We start from the raw sequence: 16343 nt of genomic DNA, 5'->3' as shown, positions 1-16343 counted from the left end.
GTAGGAGAGAGATCTAAAATTAATATTTCTCCTTGTTTCATCTCTCAGCTCCTGCTGAACTTAACTAACGTATTCTCATGGTGGTTTTGTACTAGTAATATATTTATTGCCAACCACCCAATACCTATCCCTTATTTTCTGCACAGGGTACTTGAAGCATTTAGCACACATTCCCTACAATGCAAATAAGTTCAGTTTTTTTTCCATATTAGTCATTTTTCTGAATCCAGGCAAGCTGTTCCTAGTTTTAGCACTGCATGTCAATTTAGAAATCTAATTTGTCCTTCCCAAACTCATCCATCCAGTATATCCTTATCTTGGTTCCAAATTCTGAGCTCTTTTTCAACTTGAAATGTCAAACCTGACTCATTCCAAATATTAGATCTACAGCAGCTCTGACCTTGTTGATTTTCCAGTAAGCTGACTCCATAAACACACTTTCCCTAGTGTCAGTTATGGTTTACAACAGCCAGCACCTATATAAATAAATTACCTTAAATCTGCAGTTCTGAAATGCTAATTAAGTTTATTTTATGGACTACCTTCTCATATATGACGTAACTCCATGTAAAAACCCAGGATCCGAGTAATAATTAAACATTAATTCGGATGACAAGATATCTGAGAGTATATTCATGCATTTAAATATGATAAATCCTGAAATTCAAGGCTGATAATCTCTGTTTGGGATTAGGAAAGAAATTTCAGTATATAAATTCATAGATCTTTCCAGCTAACACCTACTTCAGGGTATACAAATGTTCATGGAATATTTTATACGGGCCAGGGAACGTGGTAGAATACACGATTCCCTCCCTCTATGCCAATTCTCAGGGTTATAGCTACAGCAACCACTGAGATATACAAGTAAGAGTGAAAAGTAGTTATTGCATTAAAAAGACCACTAAGCACTTATGCATATTCTGAAGTTATCAAGTTAAAAAAACACTGTAATTTATCTTCTGACTTCTTTTCATTAATTGTATTTCTCTCATTTAGGCATGACTTGAACCCTAGCCAAGGCTTCTGTGAAACCATCTTCCAGACATAACACGGCAAGGGTTTGTCCCTCTGGGGAATGAGCATCTCAGGCAGTTCACAGCTCTGTTTTTCTCTCTAGAATGAACTTCCTTATCAGGCAGGAAGAGAAGCTGGGAAATGGAGCTAAAAATCTTGGGGATGATCTCTGTATCTTTAAGTAAGTTGTTATCATTTAAGTTGCATGGCCTCCTCATTCATTTCACTTCTGAGCTCCCACTTAAAGTGTGGGATAGATTTCCTTTTCAAAGGAAATGGCTTTCATAGACTTTTTGATCCTGCTCTTTTTCTTTACTTTTAGCAAGACCATGGGCTATTTCTGGCCTATTTCCCCTTTAAAAATGCGATCAACATACCACAGAGCATAATGGTCTCCAGAGTTCAGAAAATCTAGCTGCATAAACCTCAGTCCTTAGTGATGCTGTAGATAAGCTCCACTCTGCTTTAAGCTAAAATTGCTCTGTGAGGTGACAGCCCTGGCAGGAAAAGCAGCAACAGTATTTCCAGCAGTAGCAATTTCAAGTTCATTATGCAGAGCTTTCCCTTGAGGCCATTTTCTTTGTGTTTTTCTTGTTCTCATTGCTTCTTGCTTGCTTAAACTGACAGCAAATGCCCTGGTTGATTTTCACAGCAGCACATATTCTATAGTAAAAAGTGACCAGTAGTTTTGAAGAAAATTAAAAAAAAAAATCCTAGATAAATCTGTCTGCTGTTGATTAGATACAAAATATCCCCCTTGCATTCAGCATAGAGAAACAGGGCCACATTGCATAGCAGCTTCCGAAAGTCTGGCGAAAAGACATGAAAAGCAAATAACGTTTCTAGAGAAAGATGTGCGGGGGGGGGGGAAGAAATCACACACAAAAAAAACCCCACTCAGCATTTTTTCCCAGTAAATTTTGTTTTAAAGATACATACTCTCAATTTTTTTATAAAAGTATCAACATTTTAATAGGGTTCTTGGTCTATATTTTATCATGGCTATTCAGGAAAGAGAAACAGCAGTATAAGTTTATATATCTAATAGCTAAATATTAGCTGCCTTACTTCTCTCTAGTGCAGAGTATAGCTACACACTATTAAATACTAACGTTGCTTCTGACAGGGACAAATATTTTTTACTGCTCTTTGGAATACATTGTACACAAAGTATGTAACAGTGGCAAAGGTTGCTCACTTCATGAAGACTTTATTGCTATTTGAAAACAAGAGGCACATAATAACCAAGCACTTACAACCAGGGTGCTTCGAAAGATCCCCATGAGCACATAATCACAGAGACATGGCCAACTTCATCATTCACTGAATTATCTTCATTCATTACTTTACCATATGACAGAAAAAAAAATAGTGAAATATTTTTAAGTACAGTGTCTTTAAAAGCTTCCTCTTTTTCCCCCCTTCTTTTCCCTTTTTTGCCTGAGCAACTGATGGTGCAGGCAAACGGCATCTCCTCTAGAGCCCACCTGTGTTACCCAAGGGGCAGAGCCTCTGCACGGCAGCATGCTGGCACCAGGGCTGGAACCACACACTGCCAGAGCAAAACCTGGTTATGTAAAAGATCGTTTTGAGAAAGAGTTACCAGGAGCCCGTTATGTAGAGTGTAACTCAGAGAAGGGCCTTGTGCCATCATCACGGAGGGCCAGAGCACGAGCCCTGGCGTGTGACAGCAGGTCCTGCATTCGATGCTCTGCGACAGAAGACGAGGGTTGAGCAAACAGTCCCCCGAGGCGCACCAGCCCTGCCAGGCTCTGCCTTCACAGGAACATTCCCTCTGTATTCAACCTGCTTTACCCACTGCATTTGGCATTACACCATCCCCTGCTTAGGTCTACAAAACCACTGCAAGATTAAGAGTATCCAGCTGCTCCGCACTGCAGTTCTCTGGGGGATTAGAAATGGCCAGGACAGCAGGAACACAAGCTCAGTGATGCTAACACGGCAGTCTGGAGGCCAAGTCAATGTCTGGCACCTGGCTCCAGAGCGATCTCACTGCTGGTGCTGTCACAACACTGAGACAAGTGTTCTTGGCAAACACATTCCAAGAGGTAGTCGATAACATACTTCGGTGAGAGGTCTTTTGCCCATGCACCAAGCTTTTCTAACTTTAAAAAATTAACACACAAAAGCTAGAAAAAAAAAAAAAATAGAGAAAATTCTTGACATCTAAATAAAGCAGTAATTTTGATCTGAAAATGGTGAGGGGAAGAGAAGAGAATTCATTCAAAACTGCCTTCTAAAAGTATCCATTCACATTTTAAAAGGCAAAGTTACTTCAAGCTGAAATACTCCAGATAAGGTTCTCATAACAGGGAATTCATACAGGTTTTAAGTTGTTCTCATTTCCTTTTTGCAAAAACGATGATGCCATAATCCAGTTTCCAAGTTCCACACTTCACTCTACAAACAAACCTGTTAGAAAGCTAGGTTGTAATACGACCAGAGATCAACTAATTTTAGTCTCCAGATCTCCGACTGATACCTGAAAAAGGTGGTTGTTAAATGTAATTATTTCATTAGGGATTTTGAAAAAGAACTTTACATCACTTTTTTCCTTTCTCAGGTGCTTAGCTTCAACCTTTATAATACCATAATATTTGTGAAGGAAAAACAAAATGTCCAAAGTCCTACCATTTATCTTCCCTATGAGAAGATGAATTCCTGAGAGCATGTTCAGTTCTGCACTCAGCTGTATCAAGGAAGCCTTCTACTGCATTGCAAGTGACACGTGCAAAAGACTGCGGTTCCCTATGGCCTGGCCCTGGTAAACACCTTTGTTTCTTGCCTGTCCAAGAAAACAGTATTTGTTCTGTCTGTTGAGGGAGATCGATTTCTTAACCCTTCTGTGCATGTTGCAAACATTATTACTTGATGAACACAATATCAATGTTCATGATACCCACCCATACCAATGACCATTTCCAACAGCAATGTTACTTTACTCTTTAAACCTTAGGTGATCTACACAACTGCACTTTTCTACCCAGGAAATTCAAACATAATTCAACTTAAATGGTCTTTCATCCTTGTTTGAATAAAAACTGATCACATAAAAGGCATCTCTTAAAGATTCTGGTCACAAAGTAGTGGTTTTACAGTCAGTATATGATGGAAGCCACCTGTTCTCAGAGCAAGGAGAATATCTGAATTTCCTGCTTTTCACCCTGTCTTGCACGAAAACACACACACATAATTTGTTTTTATTTGTGTTTGTTACTGTCAATTACTTTTTGATTCATAATGATAAATTTAAACAGACAGCTCAGTAAAACGATCCTATACCTTTTTAATTAAAAATTATCTGCATAATAAAACAGCTTTCTTTGAAAGCATGTATCTAGTTTCTAGTATCTAGTTTAACTCCTGTTATAATGGCCTCTGTAGATGCATCTCTTCCTTTACAATTAGCTTAAGCTACAGTATTACTGCCAACCCATCAAATACACTACAGTCATTATCTTTTTCCAGGTGAAATCAAAGGTTACATCTCCACTAAATTCAACAGGGGCTGAATTAGTCATGAATGTCTATGGCAAAGCGGGGAAATGGATCTTAGTTATGAAGATAACGAAACTAGGAAGCCAAATCAATTTCACAGGGAAATAGTACTAAATACTTAGGAAAGAAGTTTAACAGGTCAGATGAATTAGATAATGCCCACTCCTGAGCATATTACCTTACAGTAATTCTTCTTATATGATACTTCATAGTCTTCACATTGTAAGCAAGTACTGCAAAGGACCCGGGTATCACTAAAAATTAGTTAAAAACATTTTAAAAGCCATTGCATGGAAAGCATCGGATCTAGAACTATGACTTTATTCTGAGCTGTCTCATATCAAAGCTACTTGTGTATATTTTATACATTCAGCATAAAGCTAGCAGTAAAACTAGAGAGCAACAAACCCTGACAGCATTAAGCCACATTTCTAGTGTCTGTGAAAGCCAGGAAACAAATGACTAAATAAAAGCTTCCAAAGTAGAGACTGCAACTTGTATTGACACTTCAGTGACAGAGGCAGATCAAATGAAACCATGGCTCTATCAAAGTCAACTTGTGAAGCTCCATTGACTCTAGGCAGACCCATGATATTACTCCCAGGATGGTCACTAGAGATGGTGATCAGCGAGAAACACCAGAGAGAGATCAGAAGTCCCTCCTGCAGACACCCCCAAACAAATAGCAAGCCCAGATACAAAACAATGTGTGACCATTCACCTGCATCTCTTTCCTCAGATTTGAAAGCTGTAATTTCACAGTGTGCAATTATTTCTCCTTAAGAATGTTATTACAATAAATTAATACACTGAAGTGATGTTTATTAGAAACAGAATCTTAATGAAGGCATAGAAGTGGGAGCAGAGAACTGTTTATGAGCATCAGAAGTTTTAATAATTGCTTACCTCTTAACAATGCAACAGTAGGGAATTAGCCAGCAAGCTCTTTCACAGAACATTGCATAGCAGTACCACATCCCATTTGTCTTTATTTGATACATGTACATGTAGAAACACTGCTTCAATAATGATACTGCATATCCTGTAGATCAAATATAGGGCATTTACTTTAAGGTTTTCTGCAAATACGATTTGCACCACTACTGTCACTCTCTGAACTCTGCTACACAATGTCTATTTTACTGCTCTGGCCACAAATCCAGATGGCTGCAGATGTGCAGCTGGCAACACTATGTTGTCTGACCCTGTTCGGGAGTTTGCACAATGCAGTGCTTGAATGAAGAGGAAGTCCCAAGTGCCCTCATTAGCACAGCAGCCAATGAGCTGAAACAGGAGCAGCAAGAGTGGGGAATTTCAGCAAAAATTTCCTAGTACAGGAAATGCCTACAAGACAGAGGGGAGATTGTATACTTTGCTGTGAAGACAGCAGAGCATAAAAACAGCTCTTTTAGGCATGCAATGGTATTCTGAAAACTAATTGCGAAGTCTCCAGGCCAAAGTAAGCCCAGCTACTCTTCTTTAATATGTGCTTGTATCTCCTTCCAGTGATAAAATAGGGCATAATGGTTTACCTTAAAAAGAATCACCTCCTTTGCATAGAACTGTAAAATAACAGTAAACATGTTGCTGGCTTTATCAAATATCTTCAAAAAAGCTCAAGTGGTGAGAGAAGTGTTTTAAGGATGAATGAGTCTATTTAGATCTTATGAAGCTTTGACACGGGGTGTCTTCCAGGCAGACTTGATAAGAGCTGCCATTTGGTCTCCTCTGAGAAGAAAATAAAGGGGTGTTAGATAAAATATGTAACTGTTATGTAAATGTACATACATATATTGTGGTTTTAATCAGTGATGGGTGTAATCTCTCATTTAAGCAACTTAAGATACTACTAGAAAGAGAAGTTCAAAGCATGCTGTGTTGAATGGTGCTTTCACACATTCAATGATATGTTAACCTTTTTAGGCATTCTGGTGTGGTAAACACAGTACTTTTTGCCCTTGGCATTCAAGGTTAAAAACACATGTGAACTAAACTATGGATACAAATCAACCATCTAAGCATGAGTATTTTCTGGCAGCACATCGTGCATACACACTTCCATATGTAAATATCTTGAAGTTTTTTAAAGAAAGTCTCTGTTTTATGATTTCCTTCTGCTTTTCATCATACAAGAATTTCAACCAATTCATAAATACAAGGAATACTGAATAAAACTGGAATGCTGACACCGAAAATGAATGTGGTTCCCTAAAAAGATTCTATCAGCACCACGCTCATTCGCATATACTACTCCATCTCAGGAAAGCCTTGCTATTTCAAGTAGCACTGAAGCATGCGATTAAATCCCACCAATACCACGATAATTCATTAACAACCAGTACATACCTAGCTCTTGTATAATTCTTTTCATGCACAGATCTCCCAGTGCTTTACAGAGAAGCCTAGTATCACAATTACCGTGACAGCCAGGCAGTAAAGGCTAAAGGTATATCCTCCTTGGGTGGCCAGATCCTTTTATCAAAGCAAAGCCTGATAAAGCTCACAACCCAGCTCCAGACATTCGTTCTGCCAGCTGCACATGTGCATGAGGTGCTTATATACACCAAGGTCAGTCTGTCTAAAAGTCTCACCTGCCTTTGCTAAACGCTCTGGAAAGAAGCCCCGTGACTGAATGAAGCACTGACTTCTGTCAAGCGTGAGCACAAGCGTGGCAAAGTGAAAGCCATCATAACAGCTGGACTGTCCCCACCATCGCTCACACAAGTGCGCTCGAGGCGTACGGTACAGTGCAGCACCAGCTTCTCATTCCTCCCTCAGGCCTCTCAGACGCTCACACTCACATCTGTGCAGTCTGAATGCACAAAGGCAGCAAAATCAAGCCTGGCCTCATGACAGAGCCCAGATACACCCCAACAGGTCCAAGGACCCCCCCACAGGAACAGGAGAGGCAGAAACTGAGCAGCCAAGAGGCACTGGACACCACGCTAAATCTATGTAAGTATGATCAAACTACTAATAAATATGCACTGAAACATGGGCATCTCCACACATTGTTCTGCATAGAGGTGAACCTATGCACAGAGCCACACATTTCTGCAAATGGAGAGGTCAGACTTCAGACATCAGCCAGGAGCAGTGTGACCGTATGAGGTCTCCACTTGTCCGCAGAGACATGTTACAGGCAGCCTGTGCACCCATTCTGTAAAAATCCAAAAAAGTAGCATGTATTGGCCTAAGTCTTAATTAAAGCTGGTCAAGCTCAAATACTTCACCTTGTGCTCCCCGCAGGCTGCAAGTTGCACATGGTTGGTTACGGCAGCTCAGCTGACCCGTGATTAACAAATCTTTAAGCAGAATTAATTCAGTCACGTCTGAGCCCTAAATTGCTATGGACATGTCACAGAAATCCCTATTGCTACCCAAAATAACTGTAGTGGGAAGCTGAGTTCCACTTACTGTTTTCTAATCTTTAATACTTGATTTACAAAGAGGGAAAGTACAAATTGACCAAATAAAGTCCTTATAATATTATTCAGAGTTTGAATGACAAAAAAAAAAAAAATATTAAAAAAATGTATGACTCAGGTCCCTTTTAAAGACCGCATGGAGCCTCCCAGCCTAAAACAACAGGTGTTTCCAAATGCTAGGTAGAGAAAGAAGAAAGAATCAGAACAGCAGGATACTGTTGCGCTGACTTCTGCTCCTGAGAGGGTTTTTAAATTATTATTATTTAGAAAACAAACAAAAAAAAAAAATCTAGTTTAGGAATTAATGCCTTCATACATACTCCTTAACCCTGTGTGGGTCACAGGCAAGAAGTAATATCTGCAGAGAAAGAAAAACGCTATTTGTAAATAAGAAAAACCTTAAAATATAGCTATATTGCAATTATAATTAGTTGTACATTAGTAAGTATATAAGGTTAATGAAATTTTCATATAATGTATAATAATTACAATGGATAATTACGATACATTTATACAAGACATGCAAAATTACAGGTAACAGCGTACATTGTCAAGAATGATAAGCAGAAGTGAAATCCACAGCCTCCTGAGTTTTCACTCAGTAGAACCAGAGGGTTTTTTTATCATGCCTCATAAGCCAGGAAATGGCATCCAGGATGGAGAGTCTATTTTGAAGTGGTACCAAACAATTTATTGGATTAATAGCAGATTAACAAAAAAAAAAAAAAAATCTTAATATCTATATAGTGATTTTTCTACTAGATATTTCTTAGTGCTTTACATTAAAAATAAACATATTCCCACCTGCAAGTGAATAGAAGTGATCTCAGTAAAGCTAGCTTGCTGATCAGAGACAGCAAGTGCTAGAACTTGTGCTTTCCTAATCCTTCTCCAATACCATGTTCGCTGTACTATGCATAAATACTAAGGACTAGCATGTTCACAGTGGATAAGCACCATTACAACAGCATGTCACATGTACATGTCTTCTAAATACTATAGATACGGTATATCCTGCTCAGCTAGACTTTTTATTTGCAATCTATGAGGTACCACACCTCAGCTAAATAAGAACCACTTATGATGAAAGCTGGGCCATTGCTGAGTTCAATGTATCTGAGGGATGCTTCAAGAGCATTGTAAAGCTTTTTAAATGCCACACTGCTTTTTAGGCTGAAAAACACAGCTAAAGCTACTTACAATTCTACTTTGGCTGTCATTTATTACGCATCATATGGACACTTGTGTCCTCAATCCTGCATGATGCACAATGACCAAGAATTGTTTGGTTGAGAAACTGATTATTACTTCAAGCCTACTATTTTAGATTACCAACAACGCATACAAATCCCTAATCGCATTGGATCAGTTGGATTAACAATTTCTCACTTAAACATAAGTGCATCATTTATAGGGCAAGCAGGCATTCAGCTGTTGCAAACAGAACGCTGTCTGCCTTGTTCACATCTGCTTGCCACTTTACTTCCAGAGAGCCCATCAAGGGATGAAGCATATGGCCCTGATATTGTTAGTGTTTGTAAATAGCATGCATAGCAAGCACAGCAGAAATTACACATTCAATTGCAAGCACAAACATAACTTCTGCAGGTACTGTTCATGTAAGCCACCACAGCACAAGAGGAAGACAGCTAGATAAAGAAGAATTCCCAAGAAAAACCACAATAGTTCTGAATCTTTTGTTGTTTTTCCTGGTTACAGCTCTGTCAGATTAGTGGTTTTATGCTGGGATAAAAACAGCATCAGACTATCAAACCATGTATTTGTCTTGCTATGTGTCCCAACAGGCCCATACTGACATCTGGCACAGAAAGTTACTGCAGACTTTAACACTGTGATTTATTTTTTATTATTAAGTAAAGTTGCAATGCAATTTTACTTTCACAGAGGAAGAGCATGACATAAATTGTGCCTTAGCTTTAACACTTTAACATCTCCTGCTGGCATTCCCCCCTTCCAAAAAAAAAGTGGCTCTCTGAAGTCCCCAGCATTTGCACATTAAAACCAAACAAACAAAACAGTATTTTTTACATGTCTTTCTTCTCACCTGCCCCTTAATGCCAGAATAGCAAAAGACCAACTACCAAGAAAAAGCAGTTGCAGCTGTGCACACAGGTTGAAACAATTGTGAAGACAGAGACCAAATGGGCTCTTCAAGAAAAACATGATCACAGAGTATAAACGAGGTATTCTGGCAATTCCTTCTTCATGTAAAGTCTTAAGAGCCATCAAATGTGCCGAAGAGAAAAGGACACATATATGAGTTTTAGCTAACCAAAGATATTCCAGGATTATTGAAACAGGTCACATATCAAAAAGCTAAATAGAGTTTCTCATACAAGTAAAACCAGGATAAATTTAGTCTACCCAATTCATACAAGTCTAGACGTACAATTCAAATGTTCTGTTGCATTACCATTGTAATTTAAAAAAACACGTTGGGAGATGTTCCAGTATTGCAGCTAGTTACCTAGCAAAAAGGCTTTACTGCTCCAAAAAGAGCACGAGGACAGACTGAACACTTTGCTGGGTGATTCCTCTAACTACCTCTAGAACATGTACCTAAAAATGAACACTTGAATACCTCACTACACATTCTTAGAATTTTTCACCCTGTAACAAAGAGGTGCTGGCAACTGTGCATCTTCGAATTATTTATCAAGTTTCCTTGATTTCTTTCTGGCAGAACTGTCAAAACAGCTTAATGTCCTTCAGGGTGCAGAGAGGCCACTTCTCGTTTGAGTAGCAGAGTGGGAGAAAACTCTGCTCGATCCTGACCCTGTGCTCTAGTACCAAAGTGTCCATAGTCACTTTGTCTAAAGTGACTTGGTACCAACCATGAAGTAGAAAAATAATCAGTCTAAAATAGATGGAAGAAACATTTGTGAAGGTAGTGCTTTTTTCTGACAAAGGTCAGGAGTGAAAAGCACCTAGAGTTCTCAACTATGAGGTAAATGTAGAGATTCTTGGCAAATTCACAGAAAAGAATTCCAGAAATATTTATTTTTCAGAACTTTAAATTGTTTTTCCTTAAGTTATAAGCAACACATAACAGAAATGGATCACAATCCAGCAGCCTTTTTCAGGTACAGCACTAAGTTTTATCAGAGTACAACAGTTTCACTGAACCACAGGTTAACTAAAAGCTGTTCTAACAAGAGCATTTTGAAAACTCAATCTGATGGAATCCAATCAGTCCCTGATGCCACAGCACATGGAATCATAGGTACCAAAAGGAAAAGAGGGACCAGCAAGTTCAAAAAGGAAGAGTGAAATAGGAGCAAGTCCAATCACATCAGCTGGGAGCTATAAGCTGGACACAAGCAGCGCGTCTCCTTCAGGTCTCTGCATATCTTTCAACTACTCTCAAACTGCTTAGACCTGGAACCACCACATCAACAGAGACATCAAACGAAGGGAATCTTATAAAATCTTTGCTGATCCTTCAAAAGGTAACTTCTCTTTCTCATTATTCACAAAATGATCTTGTTTTTTCTTAAAGCATCAGAGTACAGTAAATTTGATACGTGGTCTTCCATCTCTCACTTTACAGTCTTTTTGTCAGGTTTCAAAATTCCTTCCTCAAATGCTCATAAAGTAGAAAGTTACTGACTAAAGCTAATCTGAAGGCAGAATGCCTGATTCTTAACATCCATTCCTTGTTTGGGATTCATCCAGTCTACAAAAAAAAAAAAAAAGCAACAAACACAACAACAACAACCACCAAACAAGCAGAATACAATACCTCATGTCTGAATGGCAGATATTTTTTCCATGATATTAAGAGGATTATTCTAAAACAAATTAGGCTTTAATTGGTTTACAGGGGAAATTATGAATATGCTAGGAATTCATGTAGGCAAACAGAACAGTGTATATTTTATGTGTAAGTGCTGTAATCATCCGCTTGTTACTTGGAAATAAAAACAAACATTTGCATAATAAAATTGTTTACACATCGTAATGAAAGTGTGTCACTATCTCCTCCTGGGTTTTATACAACAGTCATTGTACATCTTAGGTCCAATACTTTGAGTGTTACACCCATTGTTGGTTAAACATTTTTGACATTTTATGTAATCCATATTAGTATGTGGACTCATTAAAAGAATCCTTGAGTGCAGTTAATAGTATTTTAGAGCGGTAAAAATTATTAAGATCTACCAGACAGAAATAATGCAGAACTGTTCCCTCTATAGATTCTGAAAACATAAGACACTAGCCTCACAGCTCTACAAATCACTTCTACTGGAAGCTAAAGGATTAGACTGACGTGTATTTCCCAAGCTACATCTGTCATAACAAGTCTAAAAAAGCAACCAGCCCACTGAGCAAGAACTGGCACTTTGGGAAATGGCTTAAATAGCACTGAGCTCTCAACAAGCACTTTTATGCTTATTACATATTTGAAGAGACTTAAATCAAGAGTGTACTTCTTGACACCTTTGTATTCGACTTAAAGATAAAAATTAAAAAAAAAAAAAAGAAAAAGAAAAAGTTTATTGACAGTTCCTCAGTGTGCTGGAGATTTCTGGATATTAGTGCTATAGACAGTACAAAGACGGGAGGGCAGAGCCAGCAGTACTCTTTCAAAGTTGAGCCACAAAGCCATATGGGAGGAGGAAGAACGGAGCACACGGGGACACCACCTCTGGGGGGGTCTCTTTCTTTCGTCACAGAATCTCACACTTTGGGCACCTGCATTCTTCTGATTGCAATTTCAACCTCATCTTCACATTGTAGAAGATTTTCCTGTTAGTCTACCTAATGTTCTTTATGTAAACACATCTACTCACTCAGGCACTACTTTACCTGTGCCTAAAGGTATGACTTAGGAGACCTTCCACAAAAAATACTCTAACCCTGGAATGGGCCGTATATTTTGTTATACGTTAAGCTGCAGTTGTTTTCAGCCTTTTTTAAAAACAAAACCAAACAAATCCAAACACTTGGGCCCCCAAAATTCTCCAGTGGAAGAACTCATAAACTACATATTTAACAGGTAAGAAAAAGTGCATACATTCTTTAGCAATAATCCATCATAAAATACAGAAAACCAATGTTGCAATGTATCCTGCTTCATTTAGTGGAACCTAAATAGAAGCTGGGAAAGGAAGAAGTTCTTATCCTACAGAACAGCTGCTGGATTCCTCTATAGGTTAGCTACAATTGCTGTTAAACCTATGAATCAAAGAATGGTGTGAGTTGGAAGGGACCTTAAAGATCATCTAATTCCAGCCCACTGCCATGGGTGGATGCTTTCCACTAGCCCAGACTGCTCAAAGGTCTATCCAACCTGGCCCTGAACACTTCCAGGGAGGGAAGTGTTAGTAGCTGCTGCCTGACCTAGGAGATACTGTAGAATAGAATAAGCTCACCTGGAAGGGACCTACGATGATCATCTAGTCACCAATGATCATCTGCCCGATCACTTCAGAGCTGACCAAAAACTTGGTTAATACGATGTAAATGCTTGACCAAAGAATGTAGATACACAAACCACATAAGTCTCAAGTGCAAAATACAAAACCCCCTTCCTTCAGTCACCATTTCCCTTTCCCATACCAGAGCACATGCCAGTCAAGCACTACAGGAGAGCAAGCGGCCTCTGCTTCTGCCCCAGGACTCCCCTTTCCACATCAGACTCCTGAGGAGCTGTGACCTGACAGCCAGCAGCATCTGTGCTTGGATGGCACGGGGGCAGATGGACTCAGGAAAGGATATGTGGCAGCAGTGCTGCACCAGGGCTACAGGAATGTATTAGTAGGAAGTAGCATTTTCACAACTAACCCAAAAGTTTCCAGGACTAACATAATGCCCATAGGTATATCCCTTGCAAATGACCCAGCTCATTATTTACATTTCAGCACATGCATGTTGCCGCCCTGTGACGAGACACTCAGCTCCACCACATGGCTGGAACTCAGGTCTGCTGCTGCAGCTCTGATGTGGCACAGGAGTTTTGGAAGAGCAGCTGCAGGACAGCCTCACAGCAGCAAGAGACTCACTGTCAATGTGATGCTCACCAAGGCAGATCCAGCTACCAGGACTTTACTTTACAGTTTTCTAATAGCAGGCATGTGGAAAGGGGAAAGTCACTGGAAGAACTCGTTCTCTGATTTTAGAGCAACTTCATTAAAACTTAATGCAGTGTAGCCATTGATTGGGTCACATTAAGAGTACTCCAGTTATTAAGAGAACTTCAGTTACCTTGAAGCACTGTATGGCTCCAGTTCAACAAGTCCCATCCCTCAAAATAAAACCAGTTACTGTGAACACCAAGGTAAAGTCTCTTTGTTGCTCTACCTCAAAACTCCAGAAATGGTATTAGCCCCACAAAATGAAATAACAGAAGGAAAAAAAAAACAAACCCAAAACCTCTCACAAATCATAGTATTTAATAAACTATATTCCATGACAATAGTGATTACAGGGGGGAAAAAAAAATATAATTTCATTCACAGAAGTTGCTTTGTTGAAGAAATATTACTTTCACCACTTCTTTCAATGAAAAGAACAAGCAAAGGCAATGTTCATACCATACACAACTGAGCAAGAGCTATCCCATGTAAACACTAAGTCCAGGAAGATTTTCCAAGGAGAATCAGAACTGAATTCTATCTGAAGGCTGAAAAATGTTGCCTCTATTTAATAATGTTAATGATTATACTTAATGTTGTTGAAATAATGAGACTGACATTCCCAGGAGCTGAATTCTCCATTTAATAAAATAAAATAAAAAAAAAAAGCAACATGGGCAGCTGCAATGTGGTTTTCCATGCCCTGACCTCCCAATGAATGTGATTTGCCTGAAAGACTGGTGACTGGGACAGGAAGCAAGCTTAAATATTATTAAATTCTATTATTAGCTTTTTGGCAAAGCTAATTAAAAGACTGCCAACCCAAAATGTCACGGTGATTTCTCTGACGTAATCATCTAGCACCCAGGAAATGAATGGAAGCTACCAATCAATTTTGCTGACACACATTAGGAAAAAGAGATGCTCATCATGAATACCTGACATAATCTTTATAACCTCCTGAGCCAAACAAAAGAAACAGAATTAAAAGCAAAACAGACACCACATGCAAACAACAGAAAAATATCACTAACAAAAACACCCCTTAAAAATCTCAACAGCATTTGGCGGTTCTGAAGAGCAAACAAGTAAACTGATAAATAAAATGGTCAACTAACTGATGTTAAAATAAAAAGGAAAATTAAAGCAAAAGGCTACATAACATCTTTTGCCAAATGATGTAGTTCCATCTGCAAGAAAAAAAAAAAAAAAAAAGGTCTTAAATAGTAAGGTTGAGCCTGACCATGAGGTTTTAGGTTGGATACCATCTGAGACCTCATGGTACTACAATGCAGAAGAGAATTGTGTACAGGATTACCATAGTATCACCTTGATGAAGCCTTCTGTTCTAATACTTTTATATTTTCCTGAAGAGGAATTAATCTGTGAAACTACTAATATCTTAAGAGGCCTCTTTCTATTGCAGGTATTTGAGGTTTTGTTTTGTTTTGTTTTTATTCCAGTGCTTACAGTTGATTAAAATAAAGTCTTCACAGGGAGTTTCTGCACGTGTAACTTTGCATACACCCAGTAAATCTACACATAATCCATCCCCAATGGTTAAACACTCCCATCTCATTCCCTCTGTTTTAGCTCCATAGTATGGTCAGGGATTATTAAATTATGCCCATGCCCTTGTTATCTGACAATGCAAATACTACATTCAACAACTTGAAGGGAAGACAACTCTTAGCTGTTTTCCAAAAAACCCAAAGTAAATCAATGAAATAAATCTCATTTTAGATACATCTATCTAAACCTGACTGACAGACGACCACATTCAATTAGAGACACATAGGTTTAATTTGCACATACATCAGCAATTGTGACATACGGAGACAACTAAATCAAGCAGAACTGCTCTCTGCTCCTTACACATATGATTTTACTTTCAAAAAAAAAGAAATTGACAGGGGGGTTTTCTAATTGGTACTGGGTAAAATAGGATTGAGTGGTTGCTAACAAGCAGGTTTCCCTCAAGTAGCCCATCTACCCGCAACCAACAAACGTTTCGAAAAATAGAAGATTATTTTTACCGAAAGGAGTCGAACGGGGCTTGCAATACAGGCACTAGCGGTTACATAAAGCAGTGCTAAAAATAAACTTCAGAGGCGCGGGGCGAGCAGCGGCAGGGGCCGGGGTCGGGCCCGACTGCGCTGCCCACCGGAGCGCGCGGGGCCGAGCTGCAGCGCCGGGAGCATGGAGGGTCCCTGCCCGCCGGGCCCACCCCAGAGCCACCCGCCCGCGGCGCGGCCCGCCCCAACAAGTTGCCAGAGTGGGG

The 16343-nt window shown here is 39.2% G+C and overlaps 1 protein-coding gene across 5 annotated transcripts in view; it reads right to left on the bottom strand.

Annotated features, from left to right (window-relative positions):
• Window positions 1–16343, bottom strand: part of PLPPR5 (phospholipid phosphatase related 5) — a 111010-nt gene that overhangs the window by 72190 nt on the left and 22477 nt on the right. The gene's annotated exons all lie outside the window — the stretch shown is intronic.

This window comes from Columba livia, chromosome 8 (assembly GCF_036013475.1).
Source record: "Columba livia isolate bColLiv1 breed racing homer chromosome 8, bColLiv1.pat.W.v2, whole genome shotgun sequence".
NCBI classification, from domain to species: domain Eukaryota; kingdom Metazoa; phylum Chordata; class Aves; order Columbiformes; family Columbidae; genus Columba; species Columba livia.
This window is presented reverse-complemented; position numbering and strand designations above follow the sequence as displayed.